Source organism: Salvelinus alpinus, chromosome 9 (genome assembly GCF_045679555.1).
Source record: "Salvelinus alpinus chromosome 9, SLU_Salpinus.1, whole genome shotgun sequence".
Taxonomy (NCBI): Eukaryota; Metazoa; Chordata; class Actinopteri; order Salmoniformes; family Salmonidae; genus Salvelinus; species Salvelinus alpinus.
In genome coordinates this window covers 71,817,069-71,842,097 of record NC_092094.1, presented here as the reverse complement: position 1 = coordinate 71,842,097, position 25,029 = coordinate 71,817,069, and the positions used below count along the sequence as shown (strand labels likewise).

General features: G+C 42.7%; 1 protein-coding gene across 1 annotated transcript in view; it reads left to right on the top strand.

The window, feature by feature from the left end:
• The first annotated feature begins 466 nt into the window (after positions 1-466).
• The window catches only part of LOC139530566 (5-hydroxytryptamine receptor 1D-like), a 41,487-nt gene continuing 16,924 nt past the window's right edge, over positions 467-25,029 (top strand). The window contains exon 1 of the mRNA XM_071327093.1: positions 467-1,183. The gene's annotated coding sequence lies outside the window, so the exon portion shown is untranslated. The remainder of the gene's footprint in view (positions 1,184-25,029) is intronic.

The window sequence follows — 25,029 nt, the reverse complement described above, 5'->3', positions numbered from 1 at the left end:
CTGTGGAGGAAGCTTAGTGCAGCTCAACAAGGTGTAAAACTAATGTATAATCTGAAAATGATAAAAGTCAACACCAGGTGGAAGTATGTCCTATTCCCTGTTTTCAAGTCATCCATCTCAGAATTGACCCTGTAAGGTTACTTATATTGTTCAGGCTGCAATAGCCTATGAAGTCTAATAGTAAGTGGTCAAATGGATGGATTTCAAATATTTATAGGATTTAACATTAACATAGGTTTATGAGTGTTAATTATGTAATATACCATTGTGATGACGCCCTGGTCCCCTGGAAATCCATTTAAATACTGCAGCAGCCAACCGTCCAAGAATGGTCTAGTACCAAAAGACCTGCCAACATCACCATCAATATAAAAAAGACTCATCCCCACGCCGAGCCAAAGACAGCCCTGCATGAACGTCAGTTCGCAACATGGTTAGCGCGCAGCCTGGCAATAAAACTGTCAGAAGTACGAGCAAACTTGGGTTAACGCGACGGACGCACTCAATATATTTAATGGGTGAATTTCTTCAACGCTGCCTGGATACAATTTTCTCATAAAGCTTGTTGAAGTTTCACTGATTTACTTGAGAGCCATGAATCCAGAGCGCATCAACACAGCGGTTGGTAACCCCTCTTTCCAAGGGGGCATCGACACACCTCGCGCTGTAGACACTGTGGCATGTTACAGCTCTCATTGGTAAATACAGAGGGTGTACAGGACAATGCGACTGGTGCTATATTTCTCCATTTCAAACACAGGGAAAGTGTAGCTTCATTTGGTTATCCATTAAATAGCGTCTGCTTGGACTGTTGTGGGACCAATTCATAACCAAAAGGATTGTCTTACGGTTGAAAAGGATTCGGGTAGTACTTTTTCTGATGTTTCAATAGGAAACATCAGATCAGAACAGAGGATGCTTCACTACATATGAACTACATGTTGGGACCACTCAAGTCTTGTGAGACATAGTATAGAGACCTTTGGAAACACCCGAATATTTAGGTGTCTGTTGTTGTCTTTCAGCAGAAGGAAATCTGAACAGAATGTTCTAAATGGACGTGCGTAAAGGACATTTCGCACATAACTTAGTAGGGTTCTGAAGACATTTGTTATCTTACTTCTCACTGTTCATATGAGAGCAAAAACACCTAATTATCCTGTGGCTAAAATCGAAAAACAAGGTAAGTAGAATGTATATGTATGCATTTAGATGTTTCCATGTTAGGCTATAAAGTGCAGCCGTGTAACCTTGTTGTCTTCGTTACCATTATGCATTGATAATTCAAGATACCCTGATTCTGAATACCTAAAACAAGATCTGGTAAGCTACTTGGATTTCCACGATAGAGCATATCAAGAAAGTAAATAGGAAGCATGGATTTGCACACTTTGTAAAAACACATAGTAAGGGCTATCCAGATATTTTCGATAAACACATTAAGATATATAGGTGAATTCTGTTATATGGAGGCGCAGTCAATAACATAAGCACATCTCTCAACAAAACGGGGGTCCTGTAGGTCTGAATGGTGTAGCTGTGTGCGCGAGAGTATGTGGTCAGTTGCGCAGATTGCGCGTGTGGAGGAACCTGCCCAAGAGTTGTTGTATTATACTCTGCTCGCCCAAGGATGTAGAATTGGCTTGGAAAGGCTCCTGAAATGTGTCTTGGGGAGATACAATAGCAAATCCTGTTAAGTATTTTAGTACCATGAAACGCACGAGCAGTCAAGGGTGAAATTGTTGTGTAGATATTAGGGTGGACAAACAGTAGATGGTGGTCCTCCCCTGCAATTATACACGTTTGACATTACTTTTTATGCCTGTCGAGGGGTATTTTGAAAACTAGGTTTAAGTGGAATGCCCCCCACAAAGAAATATATACTGTATTTTAGGGAAACCTGTTTTCCTATAAAAAAATATGTTAATTAACTTCCAACATTTCAAAACATTTTGCCATGGAGAAAATGTGCTGTTTTATAATGCTGTTTTACACATTTTGGCATGGCATAGCTCATCTCATTCAATTCTTCACATTTTGCCATGAGGCTGAGAGAAAAGGTTGCAGTTTTAAAGTAACTATCCAGTGAAAATCTCAATTCTAAAAGTTAATATTCTGTTAACTAATACCCAAATAATGTTGTTAAGTCATCCTATACTCGTATTTGTGCCCAAAACATATATTGGAGAAATAAACACTTCAAAAACCCCACCTCAAACAGACGTTTAAAAAATGCTTGCTATTTCCTCAAATGATGATATCATCCTCCTGATGAGGATTAGCTGGCCAATCAGCGTTCTACTCATATGAATATGTTTTTTATGACCGGTACACGCCCACACCATTCCATCACAGAAAATCTGCTTTTTAACATACTTAATTAAAACTATTTCCCTCAATTAATTATAGGTCATATTTAATAGAAATCTGAAAGCACTGGATACTTTCAAAGTTGACTTTGGGCCAAAACGTAAAAAATAACATTTTCAAACTGTATAACTGATTAATGCACCATCATACCAGGTCATTTAATGCTTAAAAACAAAAAAATGAATAAGATATGGCTACAGAAGTACGATTTCTTACCGATCTCTAACGCTTTCGTTAGGGTTTGGCGGCAGGTAGCCTAGTGGTGGAGGTGGCAGGTAGCCTCTCTGGAGCAGGTTTTCATCAATGATCTCTCTGTACTTTGCTCCGTTCATGTTTCCTTCAATCCTGACTAGTCTCCCAGTCCCTGCCGCTGAAAAACCTTATCTAGACAGGTGTGTAGAAGCATCAAGGATAATCAATGGAAACAGGATGCACCTGAGCTCAATTTCGAGACTCATAGCATATGAATACTTACAGTTGAAGTCGAAAGTTTACATACACTTAGGTTGGAGTCATTAAAGCTAGTTTTTCAACCACTCCACAAATTTCTTGTTAACAAACTATAATTTTGACAAGTCGGTTAGGACATCTACTTCGTGCATGACACAAGTAATTTTTCCAACAATTGTTTACAGACAGATTATTTCACTTATCATTCACTGTATCACAATTCCAGTGGGTCAGAAGTTTACATACACTAAGTTGACTGTGCCTTTAAACAGCTTGGAAAATTCCAGAAAATCATGGCTTTAGAAGCTTTTGATAGGCTAATTGACATCATTTCAGTTAATTGGAGGTGTACCTGTGGATGTATTTCAAGGCCTACCTTCAAACTCAGTGCCTCTTTACTTGACATCATGGGAAAATAAAAATAAATCAGCCAACACCTCAGAAAAAGAATTGTAGACCTCCACAAGTCTGGTTCATCCTTGGGAGCAATTTCCAAATGCCTGAAGGTTCCACGTTCATCTGTACAAACAATAGTACGCATGTTTATAGTAAGTATAAACACAGTGGGACCACGCAGCCGTCATAGCGCTCAGGAAGGAGATGCGTTCTGTCTCCTAGAGATGAACGTACTTTGGTGCGAAAAGTGCAAATCAATCCCAGAACAACAGCAAAGGACCTTGTGAAGATGCTGGAGGAAACGGGTACAACAGTATCTGTATCCACAGAAAAACGACTCCTATGTCGATATAACCTGAAAGGCCGCTCAGCAAGGAAGAAGCCACTGCTCCAAAACCGCCATAAAAAAGCCAGACTACGGTTTGCAACTGCACATGGGGACAAAGATCGTACCTTTTGGAGAAATGTCTTCTCTGGTCTGATGAAACAAAAATAGAACTGTTTGGCCATGATGAACATTGTTATGTTTGGAGGAAAAAGGGGGATGCTTGCAAGCTGAAGAACACCATCCCAAACGTGAAGCACGGGGGTGGCAGCATCATGTTGTGGGGGTGCTTTGCTGCAGGAGGGACTGGTGCATTTCACAAAATAGATGGCATCATGAGATGGGAAAATTATGTGGATGTATTGAAGCAACATCTCAAGACATCAGTCAGGAAGTTAAAGCTTGGTCGCAAATGGGTCTTCCAAATGGACAATGACCCCAAGCATACTTCCAAAGTTGTGGCAAAATGGCTTAAGGACAACAAAGTCAAGGTATTGGAGTGGCCATCACAAAGCCCTGACCTCAATCCTATAGAAAATTTGTGGACAGAACTGAAAAAGCGTGTGCAAGCAAGGAGGCCTACAAACCTGACTCAGTTACACCAGCTCTGTCAGGAGGAATGGGCCAAAATTCACCCAACTTATTGTGGGAAGCTTGTGGAAGGCTACCCGAAATGTTTGACCCAAGTTCAACAATTTAAAGGCAATGCTACCAAATACTATTTGAGTGTTTGTAAACTTCTGACCCACTGGGAATGTGATGAAATAAATAAAAGCTGAAATAAATAATTCTCTCTACAATTATTCTGACATTTCACATTCTTAAAATAAAGTGGTGATCCTAACTGACCTAACACAGGGATTTTTTACTTGGTTTAAGTGTCAGAAATTGTGAAAAACTGAGTATAAATGTATTTGGCTAAGGTATATGTAAACTTCTGACTTCAACTGTACATAAATAATGTTTTTGCTTTGTCATTATGGAGTATTGTGTGTAGATCGAGGAAAATGTTTTATTGAATCCATTTTACAACAAGAATGTAATGTAACAAATTGTGGAAAAAGGTAACGGTACTGAATATTTACCAAATGCATCCTGGTAGGAGCTACAGAATGTCATTTTTTTGTGAGTTTGGACATTTACAAGGAATTTGAATGAGAGACAAATGAACAAAGTTTTGACAAATGCTTGTCTGAAGGAAGAACAGCACAAGCTCTGGAGCAGCATGTTTACACGCTGTGTCTGTGTTGAGTCTGGAGTCGCTAGGGCAACGAGCTTGCCTGCTCTGCTCGGAGAAGAAGGGGGATGATGGCCATGCGTTGTTTATGCAAAAAATACCTTGCTTTTTCATTGTAAGCTAATTTGCTTGTGGCTGCCAGCGTTAATAACGTTAAGAACTTCTCTTGTCATCTGATGAAAATGAAGCTATATTCTGCCGATTGTGATGCACCAATGTATTTTCTGTGAAGGAAAACTATAATTGCATGCCCCTGATCACTCTGTTGAAGCAAAAAAACACAGTTGACTTTCAATATAAAATGCAACCCCTGTCAATACACAGCCGGACTCACCTGCTCCCATTGTGCTATTTACAAACAAGCACGTGACTGGCTCAACTGCTCTGGAGAACTACAGTAAGCTTCATAATGTAAAAGGTGACAGGTGAAATGAAGAACATGATTTGCTCAATCTCCTATTGCACAAGTGACAGTATTGAACCAAATGAAATAAAATGTTATTTGTAACATGCGCTGAATATAATAGCATTTCACCTTATAGTGAAATGCTTACTTACAAGCCCTTAACCAACATTGCAGTTTTAAGAAAAATAAGTGTTAAAAAAATAACAAATTGTTAAAGATCAGCAGTAAAATAACAGTAGCGAGGCTATATACCAGGGGTACAGAGTCAATGTGCGGGGGCACCGGTTAGTTGAGGTAATTGAAGTAATATGTACATGTAGGTAGAGTTATTGTGGCTATGCATAGATAATAAAAGAGAGTAGCAGCAGCGTAAAAGAGGGGGCAATGAAAATAGTCTGGGTAGCCATTTGATGAGCTGTTCAAGGGTCTTATGGCTTGGGGGTAGAAGCTGTTAAGAAGCCTTTTGACCTAGACTTGGCACTCCGGTATCGCTTGCCGTGCGGTAGCAGAGAGAACAGTCTGACTAGGGTGGCTGGAGTCATTGACAATTTACCGGGCCTTCCTCTGACACTGCGTGGAATAAAGGTCCTGGATGGCAGGAAGCTTGGCCCCAGTGATGTACTGGGCTGTACGCACTACCCTCTGTAGTGCCTTGAGGTCGGAGGCCGAGCAGTTGCCATACCAGGCAGTGATGCAACCAGTCAGGATGCTCTTGATGTTGCAGCTGTAGAAATTTTGAGGATCTGAAGACCCATGCCAAATCTTTTCAGTCCACTGAGGAGGATTAGGTTTTGTTGTACCCTCTTCATGACTGTCTTGGTGTGTTTGGACCATGATAGTTTGTTGGTGATGTGGACACCAAGGAACTTGAAGCTCTCAACCTGCTCCACTACAGCCCCGTCGATGAGAATGGGGGCGTGTTCGGTCCTCCTTTTCCTGTAGTCCACAATCATCTCCTTTGTCTTGATCACGTTGAGGGAGAGGTTGCTATCTTTGCACCACATGGCCAGGTCTCTGACGACCTCCCTATAGGCTGTCTCATCATTGTTGGTGGTCAGGCCTTCCAATGTTGTCATCGGAAAACTTAATGGTGTTGGAGTAGTGCCTGGCCGTGCAGTCATGAGTGAACAGAGAGTACAGGAGGGACTGAGTACGCACCCCTGAGGGGCCTCCGTGTTGAGGATCAGTGTGGTGGATGTGTTACCTACCCTTACCACCTAGGGGTGGCCCGTCAGGAAGTCCAGGATCCAGTTGCAGAGGGAGGTGTTAAGTCCCAAGGTCCTTAGCTTTGTGATGAGCTTTGAGGGCAATATGGTGTTCAACGCTGAGCTGCAGTCAATGAACAGCATTCTCACGTAGTTGTTTCTTTTGTCCATGTGGGAAAGGGCAGTGTGGAGTGAAGTAGCGATCGCATCATCTGTGGATCTGTTGGGGCGGTATGCGAATTGGAGTGGGTCTAGGGTTTCTGGGATAATGGTGTTGATTTGAGCCCTGACCAGCCTTTCAAAACACCTCATGGCTACAGACGTGAGTGCTACGGATCGGTAGTCATTTAAGCAGGTTACCTTAGTGTTCTTGGGCACAGGGATTATGGTGGTCTGCTTGAAACATGTTGGTATTACAGACTCAGTCAGGGACAGGTTGAAAATGTCAGTGAAGACACTTGCCAGTTGGTCCGCGCATGCTTTGAGTACACGTCCTGGTAATCCATCTGGCCCTGCGGCCTTGTGAATGTTGACCTGTTTTAAAGGTGTTTATCTATGCATAGTCCCTTCACCCCTACCTACATGTACAAATTACCTCTAACCTGTACCCCCGCACACTGACTCGGTACCGGTACCCCCTGTATATAGCCATGTGTTACTTTAGTTTATTTGGTAAATATTTTCTTCTTGAACTTTACTGTTGGTTAAGGGCTTGTAAGTAAGCCTTTCACGGTAAGGTCTACACTTGTTGCATTCCGCACATGTGACAAATAAAGTTTGATTGGATTTGAGAGCGTGATCATACAGGGCATAGCGGGATTTCTTATAAGCTTTCGGGTTAGAATGAATGGCTATTTCCTATATCCCATGGCTATTTCAAAATACCCCGGTTTACGTGACTCGTTTCAGGAAACTAGGCGTATGTCGCAGTTCACTACTACACAGAAGAGCCATTTTTAAAAAATCAAAATGCGTTTTTGGCAGAAATGCCTTCTGGAACGTGAATTTCCATGCGCCTTAATAACAGACTTGTATGCCATCTGTAAATACGAATACAGTTGTTAAATTACAAGCCTAGTTGGTCAGCAACCTTCCCGCTAGCCATGATTGGGTGAGATAATGAGTGGGCTGGACATGCCGAGAGATGAGTTTGCTTCTGTCTATTTGAGCTGGTCAGTATGTGTACGCAATGCTTTTTTTGGAAATGTATCGCGTAATAGAACTGCATAAGTGTTGCTCTCCACTTTCTGGAGGACCGAGTTTTGAAATCAGTGGAATTAGAATATGATAGCTAAGGAGATGGAGAAAACACCTGTCTCCGGATTACATCTTCAAACTAAGGTTAGCCATGGCATCTGACAGGTTAGAGGCTTTCATCCATGATGTATACAGGTAAGATAGTCTAGGTAGCTACATTTTCAGATATTACACGTTTCTAATTATCACAAAGTCGTTTTAATTTCAAGTTAGTGTACTATTAGCAAGCTGCTAAATAACGTTACGTGTATGATCTTTGTATCTCAGAGCCATTTGCTTTGCTAGTTATAGCCTAATGTTAGCTAGCTAACATTGAACCTGGTTGGTTAGCTACCTGCTGATTCATGCAGGTTAGTAACTTCATGAGTTGGGATTATGGTTCGTTGTCTAGCTATCTACATGTCTTAACCATAGACTCCACTATGCAAGTAAACATTTCAATAGAATGTGTCTGCAACAACTGTTGATAGATGTAGCTTGTAAATTCGCTCTGGCTGTCTACTCAGAGCACTCTCATCTGACTGCCAGAGCGCAGAATAACTGACAAATATACGAACGCTCAACACCCATTGAATATGTCCGGTGTCAGTAAACGTTGGCAAAAAAGTGTAAATTGTTGCCAGCAGCACAGTTGCAGTCACCAACGCTCTGGATTACATGAAAACAGCCTAACCAGCTCTGCTAGGGCAAGTTAAATGGTCAGTGAACGGTTAATCAGTTTGCTTGAGTGCTTGACTGTTGTTGTTAGGACAGAACGCTCGGATGAACCCTTAAAGAGATGGGTGGGGCTACAGCTTAAAAGGGTGTGAACGATGCGGAATGGGTGTAAAGGGAGAAGAGCTCTCCAGTAGGTACCAAAATATTCAAAGGCCATTTTCTCAAAGATGAAGTTACAAGTTTAATCAACTTGTAACTTGCCCAGGGACTGCGGTTGAAAATTAGCCGGCTGGCTAAAACCGGCACTTTTAATAAAAATAATAAAAAATAAACTTTCAAAGCAGAATTACTTTCCCATTGTTCCTCGAAGGCAGTGTGTGATGTATCATTTTGTAGCTCTGTGTCTCTGCTTTTATCCAATGTAAAAAACACAATTTCAAATGTAGCTACATAAAACCAAATGAAGGCGGTCGGTCGCATATATACGGTATACCGCCCAAGCCTAGCTTCCATCCAAAACAAACCCTGTGAAATGACAACACATACTAGAGAAGTTGATGACTTGCTAATGAACTAGCTACGTTTTGTTATAAAATTGAGAAAGAGGAAGAGTTGGACAGTTTTTTTGTGCCTAAAGTCGACCACTAAAGCGAATGTCCTGCAATTTCGACGTGTTCATATGCTAGCTGAGGGGCCCCCGACTTCCAGGGGGCACCCAATCCCAAAAAGTATATATTTTTTTATTGTTGTTGACTTAATAGAAATTATTGTCAGAGACGAATCAAGCTGCTCGTGGCAATTTTGCCTATTCCAGTAGCCACCCTAATAATAACACACAGAGCATGACCATGACGTATAGGTTGTAATAAATTGTAATAACGACCAATAATGACCTTAAAGACATCACAATAATTTGTGTTTTTAGGGTTAGGGGTTTGCAGTTCAACAACAATGAAAATTGAACAACTGCCTAAATGACTAACACCACGTAAGACTCACATCTATAGCCATGAAATGTTTTGAAAGGCTGGTCATGGCTCACATCAACACCATCATCCCAGACACCCTAGACCAACTACAATTATCATATGGCCCCAACAGATCCCCAGATGACATTATCATGTTTTAGGGAAGATCCAGATGCAGACAGTGTCGAAGTAACAAAAGTTTATTACTAGAACAGGGGGTAGACAAAACGACAGGTCAAGGGCAGGCAGAGCGGTGCGGAGATATTGGCGGTGCAGAGATATTCCAGGTTCTTGTGGTTGGTCCACACAATGAACGGATGTTCCGCCCCCTCCAGCTAGTGCCTCCACTTCTCCAACGCCATCTTCACCACGAGAAGCTCATGATTCCCCACATCGTAGTTCCTCTCCGTGGCGTTAAGGCGATGAGAGAAGAAGGTGCAGAGATGTAACTTGAGATCCATGGCAGAACGCTGGGACAGGACATTCCCCATGGGTCAGGATGTACCAAGATGGGAGCTGTGGTGAAACTGTGTTTGAGATCGGGGAACGCCCGGTCAGCAGCTGGGGACCATGTGAACCGAACGTTGGGAGAGGCGAGTGCAGACAGGGGGGTAGCCAGGCTTGATGTAACCCCGGATAAAGCGGCGATAAAAGGCTGGGGCCAATCCACCACCGCTCTCACCTGCCCGGGATCCATCTGTTCTCTTCCTGCAGCGATGATGTAACCCAGGAAGGGGATTGTGGAGCGATGGAATTCGCACTTCTCCGCTTTTCCAAAAAGATGGTTCTCTAGGAGAAGTTGGAGAACCTGTCGGACGTGGAGCACGTGTTCTTGGGCGAAGCGGGAGAAGACGAGGACGAACCGGTTTAACATGTCTTGGAGAACATCATTAACCAGAGCCTGGAACACAGCTGGGGCATTGGTAAGGACAAATGGCATGACCAGATACTCGTAGTGACCGCTGGCCGTGTTGAAGTCAGTCTTTCACTCGTCCCCTTCCTGTATCGGCACCAGGTGGTAGGCGTTCCGTAGGTCCAGGTTGGAGAACACGGTGGCCACCTGGGGTGGTTCGAAGGCCGATGAGATGAGTGGTAGCGGGTAGCGGTTCTTCACCGTGATGTCGTTGAGGCCCCGGTAGTCAATGCATGGGCGTAGGGTTTTGTCCTTCTTCTCCACAAAGAAGAACCCTGCGCCGGCAGGGCAGGCAGAAGAACGGATGAATCATGCAGCTAGGAAGTCCTCAATGTAGGTCTTCATAGCATTGGTCTCCAGACCCGACAGAGAGTGCAGTCGTCCCCAGGGCTGAGTGGTGCCTGGGAGAAGGTCAATCCTGCACTCATAGGGTCGGTGCGGCGGAAGGGAAGTGGCCCGGGCCTTACTGAACACCTCTCAAAGGTCCTGGTACTCTGCGGGAATGGCGGAGTGGTCCGGGGCAACTTCCGAGCCCACAGGAAGACGTCCTGGGGAAGGCTGCGCTGACTTTAGACAATGGCCGTGGCAAAACGGGCTCCAGCCCATAATGTTACCAGCGGTCCAGTCTATGATGGGATTGTGTCGCTGGAGCCAAGATAATCCTAATACCACAGAAACCTGACGAGACTTAATCAGCATAAATTGTATTGCCTCACTATGGTTCCCTGACACTCGTTCGAGGGTTGTTATTTTTTTAAACAATTTTCTATATCAAAACTATAAAATAACACATGTGGAATCATGTGGTAACCAAAAAAGTGTTAAACAAATCTAAATATATGATATATTTTGATATTCTTCAAAGTAGCCACCCTTTGCCTTAATGACAGCTTTGCACACTCTTCGAATTCTCTCAACCAGCTTCACCTGTAATACTTTCCCAACAGTCTTGAAGGAGTTCCCATATATGCTGAGCACTTGTTGGCTGCTTTTCCTTCACTCTGCAGTCCAACTCATCTCAATTGGGTTGAGGTCGGGTGATTGTGGAGGCCAGGTCATCTGATGCAACACTCCATCACTCGCCTTCTTGGGCAAATAGTCCTTACACAGCCTGGAGGTGTGTTGGGTCATTGTCCTGTTGAAAAACAAATGATAGTCCCACTAAGCGCAAACCAGATGTGATGGCGTATCGCTGCAGAATCCTGTGGTAGCCATGCTGGTTAAGTGTGAATTCTCAATAAATCACACAGACAGTATCAACAGCAAAACATCCCCACACCATAACACCTCCTCCTCCATGCTTTACGGTGGGAAATACACATGCGGAGATCATCCGTTTACCCACACTGTGTCTCACAAAGACACAGCGGTTGGAACCATAAATCTCCAATTTGGACTCCAGACCAAAGGACAAATTTCCACCAGTCTAATGTTCATTGCTCGTGTTTCTTGGCCCAAGCAAGTCTCTTTTTATTATTGGTGTCCTTTAGTAGTGGTTTATTTACAGCAATTCAACCATGAAGGCCTGATTCTCACAGTCTCCTCTGAACAGTTGATGTTGAGATGTGTCTGTTACTTGAACTCTGTGAAGCATTTATTTGGGCTGCAATTTCTGAGGCTGGTAACTAATGAACTTATCCTCTGCAGCAGAGGTAACTCTGGGTCTTCCATTCCTGTGGCGGTCCTCATGAGAGACAGTTTCATCATAGCGCTTGATGGTTTTTGCGACTGCATTTGAAGAAACTTTAAAAGTTCTTGACATTTTCCGTATTGACTGACCTTCATGTCTTAAAGTATTGATGGACTTATTTGAACAGCTTATTTGAGCTGTTCTTGCCATAATATGAACTTGGACTTTTACCAAATAGGGCTATCATCTGTATACCCCACCTACCTTGTCACAACACAACTGATTGGCTCAAACACATTAAGAAGGAAAGAAATTCCACAAATGAACTTTTAAGAAGGCACACCAGTTAATAATTGAAATGCATTCCAGGTGACTACCTCATAAAGCTGGTTGAGAGAATGGCAAGAGTGTGCAAAGCTATCATCAAGGCAAAGGGTGGCTATTTGAAGAATCTCAAATATAAAATATATTTTGATTTGTTTAACACTTTTTTGGTTACTACACGATTCCTTATGTGTATTTCATAGTTTTTATGTCTTCACTATTATTCTACTATGTAGAAAATAGTGAAAATAAAGAAAACCCCTTGAATGAGTAGGTGTTCTAAAACTTTTGACCGGTAGTGTACATACAGTAGCTACAGTGGGGAGAACACGTTTTTAATACACAGCCGATTTTGCAGGTTTTCCTACTTACAAAGCATGTAGAGGTCTGTAATTTTTATCATAGGTACACTTCAACTGTGAGAGACGGAATCTAAAACAAAAATCCAGAAAATCACGTTGTATGATTTTTAAGTAATTAATTAGCATTTTATTGCATGACATAAGTATTTGATCACCTACCAACCAGTAAGAATTCCAGCTCTCACAGACCTGTTAGTTTTTCTTTAAGAAGCCCTCCTGTTCTTCACTCATTACCTGTATTAACTGCACCTGTTTGAACTCGTTACCTGTATAAAAGACACCTGTCCACACACTCAATCAAACAGACTCCAACCTCTCCACAATGGCCAAGACCAGAGAGCTGTGTAAGGACATCAGGGATAGAATTGTAGACCTGCACAAGGCTGGAATGGGCTACAGGACAATAGGCAAGCAGCTTGGTGAGAAGGCAACAACTGTTGGCGAAATTATTAGAAAATGGAAGAAGTTCAAGATGACGGTCAATCACCCTCGGTCTGGGGCTCCATGCAAGATCTCACCTCGTGGGGGATCAATGATCATGAGGAAGTTGAGCGATCAGCCCAGAACTACACGGCAGGCCCTGGTCAATGACCTGAAGAGAGCTGGGACCACAGTCTCAAAGAAAACCATTAGTAACACACTACGCCCTCATGGATTAAAATCCTGCAGCGCACGCAAGGTCACCCTGCTCAAGCCAGCGCATGTCCAGGCCCATCTGAAGTTTGCCAATGACCATCTGGATGATCCAGAGGAGGAATGGGAGAAGGTCATGTGGTCTGATGAGACAAAAATAGAGCTTTTTGGTCTAAACTCCACTCGCCGTGTTTGGAGGAAGAAGAAGGATGAGTACAACCCCAAGAACACCATCCCAACCGTGAAGCATGGAGGTGGAAACATCATTCTTTGGGGATGCTTTTCTGCAAAGGGGACAGGACGACTGCACCGTATTGAGGGGAGGATGGATGGGGCCATGTATCGCGAGATCTTGGCCAACAACCTCCTTCCCTCAGTAAGAGCATTGAAGATGGGTCGTGGCTGGGTCTTCCAGCATGACAACGACCCGAAACACACAGCCAGGGCAACTAAGGAGTGGCTCCGTAAGAAGCATCTCAAGGTCCTGGAGTGGCCTAGCCAGTCTCCAGACCTGAACCCAATAGAAAATCTTTGGAGGGAGCTGAAAGTCCGTATTGCCCAGCGACAGCCCCGAAACCTGAAGGATCTGGAGAAGATCTGTATGGAGGAGTGGGCCAAAATGACTGCTGCAGTGTGTGTAAACCTGGTCAAGAACTACAGGAAACGTATGATCTCTGTAATTGCAAACAAAGGTTTCTGTACCAAATATTAAGTTCTGCTTTTCTGATGTATCAAATACTTATGTCATGCAATAAAATGCTAATTAATTACTTAAAAATCATAAAATGTGATTATCTGGATTTTTGTTTTAGATTCCGTCTCTCACAGTTGAAGTGTACCTATGATAAAAATGACAGACCTCTACATGCTTTGTAAGTAGGAAAACCTGCAAAATCGGCAGTGTATCAAATACTTGTTCTCCCCACTGTACCTCATAACCCTGCACGTCAACTTGATAATGGTACTCCCTCTATATAGCCATGTATATTTTTACCCGTTATTCGTTATTCGCGGTGTATTTATTCCTCGTCACTCTTTTATTATTTGAGTCTGTTAGTCTACACCTTTTTGTTTATGAAGCATGTGACAAATAACGTTTGATTTTCACAGCCATTTCTCTACCTGCCCATATAGTGCATATTGTTGCTGTCTTCAGTCATAACATGCACCACTGCAGATCTGATCTGATCTGGGGTGAAGTGGTATTTGTGCACAATGCTGCCAGGCATGTGCTGGGTCTGTGAGCAATGCTGTTTGCTGGTGATGTTATATCCATGTTGCCAGTGACCTTAGAGTTAATGGGCCATGACTACAGTCTAGTGTGTGAATTATACAATGACATTCGGGGGGGCCCTCTATTGGGTGCATGTGCCTAATTGTAAAGACATTTAATTTAATGGTAAAAATGTATTACTTTTTAATGGGACATGAACAGAACCTGTCATGATGTTTTCATCTGATTGTCAAACAAATCACTTCAAAGTAGACTGCCTGCGCATGTTCGTCCACTCCAAAATAATTCCAGCATCCAAACACTGCACTGTGCTCCCGCCATTTGGTACAAAACACCACAAACTGTAATTACAATATCCGATTGTCATTAGGCCTACACCCTTGTAACCTGAATTAATTGATGCATCTTGCTGACAAACCTTTTTTGTAAAATGAAAAGTTGGGAAATCTGCAAAGGGGCTGAAATACAGGACTGTCCCGGGATGACAAGTGCAGCCACATGGGAAAAACATGTGTTTAAACCATGACAGAGGTGGGGGTGTGGGTTAAGCTTTTACTTTCATATTTACCACTGTAGCAGTTCAAAATTGCATTTTAAACAAATAGGAGACATGCTGTGGAACATTAGCGACTGCTAAGTATTTTTTAAAGCTCCCGCTTTGGGCTGGATGTGTTAATGTGTAGTTCAGACATGCATAATCTGTGAGGATAATTACTGTCTTACCTCAATTAGACATGAAATACCTAGTTTGAAAGCGACTGTTCTTCTGAAAGCTGTGCTGCGTAATTTTCCCTTCATTTCCCCCCACGTGGGCCAGCCCCCTAGCAAATTTAGTTCTAGCCAATGAGATTCAGCCCCTTGCCATTTGAGTGACCACTAGCAAGATGAACACAGCAGATTGAGAGAGAGCGTGCAATGCGTGGTGCACATATGTGACAGTACGCAATTTTCGGGGACCACTTTTAGCTCGTGAGCACTACTTTCAGAACTAGTGGCTAAGAAGTTATACAAAAGTACCGGAGAATCCCCTATAATTCCCAGTCTGACACTGTCTGAAAGGCAGGTGTTGCTTCAGTGTCTTCATGTCAGATCAACGGATGTTCTCTCTTACTTTCTCTCTCCATCCTTCCCCTCTGTCTCTTGTCTCGTCTCCTTCATTCCGACACACATCTCTCTTCCACACCATCCTCCGCTCCATGTTCTTTGGTGTGTGAAGGCATTAATGCCATCTCAGTGCTTTCATAACTATTATAATAAAATGCCATTTAGCAGACACTTTTGTCCATTAGCAGACACTTTTATCCAAAGCGACTTAGTCATGAGTGCATACGTTTGTCGTATGGGTGGTCCTTGGAATTGAACCCACAATCCTGGCATCGCAAGCGCCATACAAGACTGCAAGCTGACAATGAACGTTGTTGGATGGGCCCTTACAATGAATAATCAGCACTTGATAGTGAATAGTGGTGTATTAGGGGACATATTTATTAAAGCATTGGATATATACTTCCACAATCGTTGAGGATTTTCCTAATGGATGTGGGAACATCTTTTTAAAATTGTTGTTCATTTTATTTAACTAGGCAATTCAGTTAAGAACAAATTCTTATTAACAATGACGGCCTACCCCCGCCTAACCCGGACGACACTGGGCCAATTGTGCGCCGCCCTATGGAACTCCCAATCACGCCCGGTTGTGATACAGCCTGTAATCAAACCAGGGTCTGTAGTGACACCTCTAGCACTGAGATTCAGTGCCTTAGACCGCTGCGCCACTCAGGAGCCAATATTAGGACAAGCCCCATTCGGAACTCATTAGGCAAAGTGTAAAACCTTCCGCTCCCTAATAACAGAACATGTGGAGCTAGAGACTTGAATGAACTTCATGAAAAAAAAGTTATTACATATATTTCTGGAACTATCATGGCCTGTCAAGGTCTCTGCTGGAGGACTGTTTTCAATGTGACACAAATGCACTGTCCAGCTGTGACCAGCTGTGCTTCCCTCCTGGCTGAAGGACATCCATCCCTTCAGGCAGTAGCAAAGTGAAATCAATTGGAAGCTTAAAGTGATATTGGCAGATTAAAATGCATTAAATATGAGGGGGATTGTGAATTGGAGGCGAGAAGAAGCACGCACGAGCGCACGCACGCTCTCTCACACCATGGGTGTCTTGACATTGTCTCACAAGATATGAAATGTTACGGCTCAGTAAGTGCAGAAACACTTTCAACCGTGGTGTGTTACCCTAACTCGAGGCTCCTTCCTACACTGGCTGTAGATAACCCGTCAGGAGGTGGGTTGAATATCTTATCCAAGTACTCTATGTGGAGAACATATTCGCCTAATGTCCTCTTCTTATTGTAATTCACCATACAGGCATACATACAGTGCCTTTGGAAAGTATTCAGACTCCTTGACTTTTTCCACACTTGGTTACGTTAGCCTTATTCTAAAATTGATAAAATAAAACATTTCCTCATCAATCTACACCCAATACCCCATAATGACAAAGTGAAAACAGGTTTTTAGAAATGTTTGTAAATGTATTAAAAATAAAAATAACTATACCTTATTTACATAAGTATTCAGACCCTTTGCTATTAGATTTGAAATTGAGCTCAGGTGCATCCTGTTTCCATTGATCATCCTTCATGTTTCTACAACTTGATTGGAGTCCGCATGAGGTAAATTCAATTGATTGGACTTGATTTGTAAACGAACAAGCATGTCTATATAAGGTCCCACAGTTGACAATGCATGTCAGAGCAAAAACCAAGCCATGGGGTCGAAGGTATTGTCCGTAGAGCTCCGAGACAGCATTGAAGGTCCCCAAGAACACAGTGGCCTCCATCATTCTTAAATGGAAGAAGTTTGGAACCACCAAGACTCTTCTTAGAGCTGGCCGCCCGTCCAAACTGAGCAATAGGGGGAGAAGGGCCTTGGTCAGGGAGGTGACCAAGAACCCGATGGTCCTTCTGACAAAGCTCCAGAGTTCCTCTGTGGAGATGGAAGAACCTTCCAGAAGGACAACCATCTCTGCAGCACTCCACCAGGCCTTTACGGAAGCCACTCCTCAGTATAAGGCACATGACAGCCCGCTTGGAGTTTGCCAAAAGGCACCTAAAGACTCTCAGACCATGAGAAACAAGATGCTCTGGTCTGATGAAACCTGATTGAACTCTTTGGCCTAAATGCCAAGGGTCACATCTGGAGGAAACCTGGCACCATCCCTACGGTGAAGCATGGTGGTGGCAGCATCATAATGTGGGGATGTTTTTCAGTGCAGGGACTGGGAGACTAGTCGGGATCGAGGGAAAGATTAACGGAGCAAAGTACAGAGAGATCCTTTATTTTTTTTTAACTCACACTGGGGCAAAGGTTCACCTTCCAACAGGACAACCACCCTAAGCACACAGCCAAGATAACGCCGGAGTGGCTCCGGGACAAGTCTCTGAATGTCCTTGAGTGGTCCAGCCAGAGCCCGGACTTGAACCCGATCAAACATCTCTGGAGAGACTTGAAAATAGCTGTGCAGCAATGCTCCCCATCCAACCTGACAGAGATTGAGAGGATCTGCAGAGAAGAATGAGAGAAACTTGTCTAGAAACCTGTTTTTGCTTTGTCATTATGGGGTATTGTGTGTATATTGATGAGGGGGAAAAAACTATTGAATCCATTTTAGAATAAAGCTGTAACGTAACAAAATGTGGAAAAAGTCCAGGGGTCATGAATACTTTCCAAATGCACTGTATGAATAGTAGGCCTACACTTTGCATGTACTGTATGATTGAATGGATGTTGAATATAATTCATATTTACTTGTCTGTGATGCATGGCAGAATTTTGATATGACTCAATCAGAAGCAAAAGCTGGAAGGAATTGCATTGTAATTTCTGAAAGCGATTATGAATCAAATCAAATTTTTGTCACGGGTGAAATGTTTACTTACAAGCCCTTAACCAACAATGCAGTTAAAAAAGAAAAAAAATATAAGAATAACAAATGATTAAAGAGCTGCAGTAAATAACAATAGCGGGGCTATATACAGGGGGTACCGGTACAGAGTCAATGTCGAATGGCGGGGATACCGGTGTTGAAGTAATATGTACATGTAAGTAGAGTTATCAAAGGGGGGGGGGGGGGGGGGCAATGTAAATAGTCTGGGTAGCCATTTGATTAGCTGTTCAGGAGTCTTATGGCTTGGGTGTAGAAGCTATTTAGGAGCCTCTTGGACCTAGACTTGGTGCTCCGGTACAGCTTGCCGTGCGATAGCAGAGAGAACAGTCTATGACTAGGGTGGCTGGAGACTTTGACAATTTTGAGTAACAAATATGGAGATAAATAAGACAATCATCATCTCAGAAATGAGCCTTTTGAATTGTCGCTAAATATACCTGACGCCAGGGTAAATTAGCCAAGCTCTCTGTCTCAATACCGTTTGACGGTTCCCATATAAATTATTTTGACCACCAGGCTAAAATAATTGTCAGCATCCCACACACCAGAATTATTGAGACAAAATCACTAATCCTATTAGGTCTTAATCCAGGATTTCATTGCCCTGAGTGACACAATCACACAGTTTCTCAGTCATGGATTTAAACAATTTCTTCCCTCCGTCCATCTCCCCCCTCTCTTTATCACGCTCTTTATTCAGGTCTCTTTTTATCTCTTTCCTTGCATCCCCTCCTATTTTCTCATCCCCTGCTATCCCCTCCAATTCTTCCTATCTCTGTATCCACAATATATCTCTCAGTAATATGGGCAGGGAATGTAATTATGCCTTCAACTAATGCTACTGTGTCCTAAGAATGGGCTCTCCAGATGGAAACCATGTAATTATCAGCCTGTTCAGTAATTATAGATCAGGACAATATATCAATAAGGGGGAAATGACAGGAAAAGCATTAGCAGCCATAGTTGCCACATAGTCCGTATATTGCAGATCTCATGTGAAACCATTAGTGGGGACTCTAGAAGGCCTTCTGTGCATTGATAGATTCATCCATTACTTAAGTCCCTTCCAGGGAGATAAGTGTTTGTAATTTGTCTTTGGGAAACCAACTGTGAAAAACAGCAGGACATTTTCTTTCAACTTTCCCCCAGTCTAACATCCTGTCACTTTTGTGAAAACATGTCCAACTCGAGATTTAACAATCACTGCGCAGACATCTTGCAATATTGAAGAGGTAAAAGCACTCAAAGTGCGTTCCAATAGTTTGAAAGCCATATAGCACAAAAACACATTTACTTCAAAAGACATTCTGTGTATTCCTTGCGTTCCAGGGGACTCCCTCGGGGGGTTGTGTGGGGTTAGACCGGCCTCTGTCTGAACATCTCATGGTGACAGACAAGGAAAGCCTGACTCTGTCTGTCTGTCTCTTACTCTCCCAGTGTTAATAAAGCACTCGGGTGATAAGACGCCACACTGCACCCCTAGATAGCTACCTGTCTGTGATCCTCAAGAAGATAACAAGGTGAGCTGATTCTTGCCAGGCGTTCAGCTCTCGAATCAACCCTTGTATCTGGCAGAGATAGTCCCCAAGCCCCTCTTATATCTTGCTGTGAATCAAAGTGCGTTCATAGTCTTAAAAGGATTTGAGAATATTCTGAAGTCAAGGGACTGTATGCTGCAACCTTTAGATAGTTCAAGTGTATCTGTACCGTCTTCACCAGTCTCCCCACGTGACTGTGTATCGGTCATTATCAGGGTGCTGATATGAAAAACTTGAAACAAGGTCATGGGTCAAAGTTGTAGCTCAAAGAATGTATTTCTTTTTCAATCCATTTTCTCAGCATTACAGTAAACTTCCACCAACTCTATAGTCAAATGAGAGTGGTATCTGTTGACCTTGGAGGATATATTGGGGAGAAAGACACCAAGCAGATATTACAGATTCACAGCTGCAACATCCCAAGGGGCAAATACTTACTGTCGGTTTGTATTTGCAGTAACTTAATACGCTGAAAGAATCTCCCTATTTATCTCTTAATGTCCCCCAAGTATGTGTTTTGTATAGTAGTTCTCTCACATAGTAGTATACAAGAGTGGTTCCCTTCATTTAGAAGAAAATAGATGTTATTGGGGTCAGACAGCAGTGGAACAAATTGAGAGTTAAATCAATGCATTTCAACTTAGCGTGATAACCAGAGTTGTCCCTAGGGTGCTAAATGCAGGAGAAACACTAACACACACTCTCAGTCACTGTCAGTCATCCGTGATTCTCTTCAAGTTCTTCTCCTGAGTGTTACTGTAATCAGCTTAATCATTGGCGTTTCCGCAGTTGGAGGAGTATGAAGAGGAAGAAACATCTAAACACACTGTCAGTCCACTCCTACTGAAACATCCTCTACACAATAGCAAAAATAGACCTTCTTGAGGGTTATAACTGATTGGATACACTGAACGATTAACAGTTTTTGAAATCACTTTGGTGCTATTTTCACAAGTATATGGTACATTTTTCGAATTCTTAGTATAAAACTCCAAACTGCTGACACTTGTAACGCAGCAAGTCTTTATATTCAAAATATTTGATTGTGCATTCATTTTGTTTGGAGACATCTTTCAAAACACACCAATTGATCTAAAATGTAAGTGTACTGTGAAAGACCATGAGAACATCTTCTCAATTTAGTTTTTTCAACAAACACTTATTCCAATAGAAAAAAAATGCTATTTCTCAAGCGGCAGCTATGCTCATGCCGTTCACGTGCCATTTACCTCACGTAGCCCACCCGCCCATGACCCACCCTTCTCCCGACCGGCAACACTAGAGCTGCTAGTTGGAGGCAAGATGCTTTTTCAGCATCAAGTTAGTAAGCGCATGGCACTAGCGACACGAGTGGTCGATTCGATTCTAACTGGGGTCACATGCAAAAATGTGTGGACTCAAAATATAATAGCCATTATAGTACATTAAAGTATGTATGTATGTATCATACCTTATGTTTAGAATTTACAAACATATTTTCATTATGTAGTTCTCAAAATCTGTTGTAGACAAACCAGTTTAAAATGTATAGGTTTACCACATGGTGAAGTGATTACTTCATCCGACTGCTCTTAATTGATAATAGTCCATTCTAATTTAACAAATGAGAAGACATATCAAGAGTAATATGAGCATTGAATTGTGAAATGCAATTAGACTGAACAAAAATATAAACGCAACATGCAACAATTTCAAATATTTTATTGGGTTACAGTTCATAAGGAAATCGGTCAATTGAAATAAATTCATTAGGCCCGAATCTATGGATTTCACATGACTGGGAATATAGATATGCATCTGTTGGTCACAGATACCTTAAAAAAAGGTAGGGGCGTGGATTAGAAAACCAGTCAGTAGCTGGTGTGACCACCCTTTGCCTCATGCAGTGTGACACATCTCCTTCACATAGAGTTGACCAGGCTGTTGATTGTGGCCTGTAGAATGTTGTCCCACTCCTCTTCAATGGCTGTGTGAAGTTGCTGGATATTGGCGGGAACTGCAACACACTGTCATAGACGTTAATCCAGAACATCCCAAACATGCTCAATGAGTGACATGTCTGGTGAGTATGCAGGCCATGGAAGAACAGGGACTTGTGTAAAGATTCTTGCAACATGGGGTCGTGCATTATCATGCTGAAACGAGGTGATGGCAGCGGATGAATTGCACGACAATGGGCCTCAGAATCTCATCACGGTATCTCTGTGCATTCATATTGCCGTCCATGAAATGCAATTGTGTTTGCTGTCCGTAGCTTATGCCTGTCCATACCATAGCCCCACCGCCACCATGGGGCACTCTGTTCACAACATCAGCAAACCACTCGCACACATGATGCCATACATGTGGTCTGCCATCTGCCTGGTACAGGTGAAACCGTGATTCATCCGTGAAGAGCATTCTCCAGCATGCCAGTGGCCATCGAAGGTGAGCATGAAGTCTGTTGAGACGCCGAACTGCAGTTAAGTCGTGAGGACAACGAGCACGCAGATGAGCTTCCCTGAGATAGTTTCTGAAATTCTTTGGTTGTGCAAACCCACCGTTTCTTAAGCTGTCCGGGTGGCTGGTCTCAGACGATCTCACAGGTGAAGAAGCCGGATGTGGAGGTCCTGGGATGGCATTGCTACACGTGGTCTGCAGTTGTGAGGCCATTTGGACGTACTGCCAAATTCTCTAAAACGATGTTGGAGACTGCTTATGGTAGAGAAATTAACATTACATTCTCTGGCAACAGCTCTGGTGGACATTCCTGCAGTCAGCGTGCCAATTGCACGATCCCTCAACTTGAGACATCTGTGGCATTGTGTTGTGTGACAACTGCACATTTTAGAATGGCCTTTTATTGTCCTCAGCACAAGGTGCACCTGTGTAATGATCATGCTGTTTAATCAGCTTCTTGATATGCCACACCTGTCAGGTGGATGGATTATCTTGGCAAAGGAGAAATACTTACAAACAGCTACACAACATTTTTGAGAAATAAGCTTTTTGTGCGTTTGGAAAATGTCTGGAATCTTTTACTTCAGCTCATGAAACATAGGACTAACACTTTACATGTTGCCTTTATATTTTTGTTCAGTGTACTTTATATGAATGTGTATTGCAATGTGTAACATGTATTTCTAGATGAAACACTACGTTTAGTGAAAAAGTGACTTATTCTGTGTGTTGTTACTTAGTAAATGTGAAATGTGCTTAGAGTTTTGAAACAACTGCCTTCTTTGATGATCTGTTTGGAATTTTGTACAAAGCATTGTGAAAATGTACCACATACTTGTGAAAATGTAACCAAAATATTATATACAAATAACAGAAATAATCACTTATTGTGTAGGCCCAGTTTGCATAAACTGGATGGCCCCCTCTTCTACCTGGGGCAGCTGTGACTAAGATACAGACCACATCAGCATATATCTCCACATTCCATGTAAAGAACTCAGGTGGCCTAGATTTCTCTGGACTCATCCCAATTTCTCTAGGCTGTGAGGAGCATAGTGTACAATAGCAGGGAAATAATGTGTTTTGAATGGCCGTGTGTTAGGTACAGAACAATAGAGTGGACTGATTCTATGTGAGTGCGTTGAAGCTTGATGATCAGAAGTGTAGGCTAAGCTTCCGAAGTTCAGGCTAAGCTTCCGAAGGTGTCACAGAGGATAGTTGTCAGAGGGATGAAAATAGAATTATAAACTGGGTGGTTCGAGCCCTGAATGCTGATTGGCTGACAGCCGTGGTATATCACGGGTATGACAAAACATGTATTTTTACTGCTCTAATTACGTTGGTAACCAGTTTATAATAGCAATAAGGCACCTTGGGGGTTTGTGGTATATTGCCAATATACCACGGCTAAAGGCTGTATCCAGGCACTCCACGTTGTGTTGTGCGTAAGAACATTCCTTAGCCGTGGTATATTGACCATATACCACACCCCCTCGTGCCTTACTGCTTAAATATAGAATGTTGACACTGCGAATAAAGGTAGAATAAAGGCGAATAAAGGCAGACAAACACTGAGTATACGAAACATTAAGACCATGACATGGACTGACCAGGTGAGGGAGAGATTATTTTTTAATTGCATTTCATTTTTGGTTGAGGGACAGCTGTCAGGGGATCTTGCGTGGTTGGTGGACTGGCGGTTGGGAGCTTAGGTCGCTGGTTCGGGTTCCCGTTTTGACTTAGTGGGAGATCTGTCGACGTGCCCTTGGGCAGGGCGCTTGACCTTGGCTGCTCCTGTGGGTCGCTCTGGACGAGAGATGGTTAGATGACAATGTAATGTAAATGTTGATCGGCTCAACTGCAGGTAGATTGTATGTTTTAATGTTCAATCAAAATAACAATTTTATTACGCTTATTTTCACGCTCAACAGTTTCCCGTGTGTTTCAAGAATGGTCCACCACCCAAAGGACATCCAGCCAACTTGATACAATTGTGGGAATCATTAGAGTCAACATGGGCACCACCCTAAATTGATTGGTATACTCAGTGTATACTAGATAAAGACAGATGGATAACTATAGACAGAGAGAGATAGACAGATTGAGCATAAAACAGTGTTCCAGACAGACAGTCCTCTCATCTCTTGTGTTCCGTCTCTCCCATATCTGCTTACAGACAGATAGCCAGAGATAATTTCCCCCAAACTCTCCTATCTGTCCAGAGGTTTGTGCCCAGAGGTTAGGATTACTGCATTGTCACTGCACCATCTGCATCTCCCACAACCACAGTCAAAATCAACACAGGAATTGTTCAAAGCCCTCCAAGTCTTCCAGCAGCACTCTTTGGCAGACTTTCTCTGATGGCTCAATTGCTGCAGCCCTTCTGTTGACTGAGTAGCTCGCCCACGGATGTTAAGAGATTAGAATCCTATGTAGGGCCGATTCCACAAAGTGTCTTTTCTCAAGTTCTCTTCCCCACCCTTTAGCTCTCAACATTTCATGACTTGGTTTATGGTCCATTTTCAGGTCATATTGTCTACCTTCAAAGCCATTTCAGTGAATCTGTATTTCTTCTAATTTACTAAGTAAAGTTGTTCCAATTCAAAAACTCTGTATTCTTGCAGCCCTCCCCATTATAGACCATTGATCCAAGTTTGGTAATGTAAAGATACGTAGTCAATCTTTGCCGTTGATATTCTTATCTAATAAATGTTTTACACTTTC